Source organism: Melampsora larici-populina, assembly GCF_000204055.1.
Source record: "Melampsora larici-populina 98AG31 unplaced genomic scaffold MELLAscaffold_307, whole genome shotgun sequence".
Classification (NCBI taxonomy): Eukaryota; Fungi; Basidiomycota; class Pucciniomycetes; order Pucciniales; family Melampsoraceae; genus Melampsora; species Melampsora laricis-populina.
Genome location: NW_006769052.1, coordinates 8,144 through 9,262, shown reverse-complemented (window position 1 = coordinate 9,262; position 1,119 = coordinate 8,144).

The window sequence follows — 1,119 nt, the reverse complement described above, 5'->3', positions numbered from 1 at the left end:
GTGAGAAGGATAGGAACCCAGCGTTGAAGAGTGGTGTTGTACATTGAGGTGGTCAATAAATAGCCATTCTTGAAGAACCAATATGTGATGTCCAACAACAGGCCACCTGAGTATGGCTTGTTGAAATCCTGATGTACAAGGATTTCCGCCATCCAGGGATATGAAAAGGTCATATGCATGTCTTTGGGTAATCAAAAACTGAAAATGATACACAAACCATGGCTGTTATGTGATGGATTGTGGTGATTTCAAAAAACATAAGGGATTCAGTATTTCTTCATGTTTGGGACATTTGAGCGTTCACTTACTTTGAACAGTTCTTAATCTGTTGGTTCAATTTATCACCGGCCTCCTTGTCATTCTTATCTTCCATTGAACCATGTTGGATGAGCTATACACGCCGCAAATACCCTAGGCGGTCCGCATGGCCAAAAGAGGGATGTACATCAACCACAGAAGATATTGGATTGGTACCTGTATGTGCGTGACCGACCTAATGAGGAGATAGAAATGAGTTAGTTGAGAAGACAAAGACAAAAGCAAAAAGGGAAGCACATACTTTCAAAGCCAAGTGTCCACACTTAGGGTCTTTAAGCACTCTTTCTTTAAGCTTGTCCTTTGAAAGTGGGTCCGCCTTTTTGGCTTCCGGCCAATCATGGCCGTGAACTCCTTGATGACGTAGCAAAGACCATTTATCCTCAATATATTTGTCAACTTGACAACGGGCTGAACATTTGATGTGGGTCTGAAATCCGTCACATCCAGGGATTTGGCATTGCACACCTCTGGTAATTGAGAAACAAAGCAAAAACATTTAGAAACAAACCAAGGGAACAGAAGGTTTCAAGCTCTACTTACCCCATACTAACTTGGTGACTTGCCGCCGGTTGGTGGCGACCCAGCAAATTGACATTCCGTGTTGGAACACTTGATAACCCCAAGGCAGTAGTATCTTTGGATGATCCACTTGCTATTAGACAATTTTTCAGAGCGCATTGTGTGGGTCCAAGCGATGAAGCGGAAGTTGGCTATGTGTTGAGTGGGTTCCAAGACGTAAACAGTGTTTCCATTGGGATAAGGTGGGTACCCTTCCTTGTCAACAATGGTGCCATGGTCAAA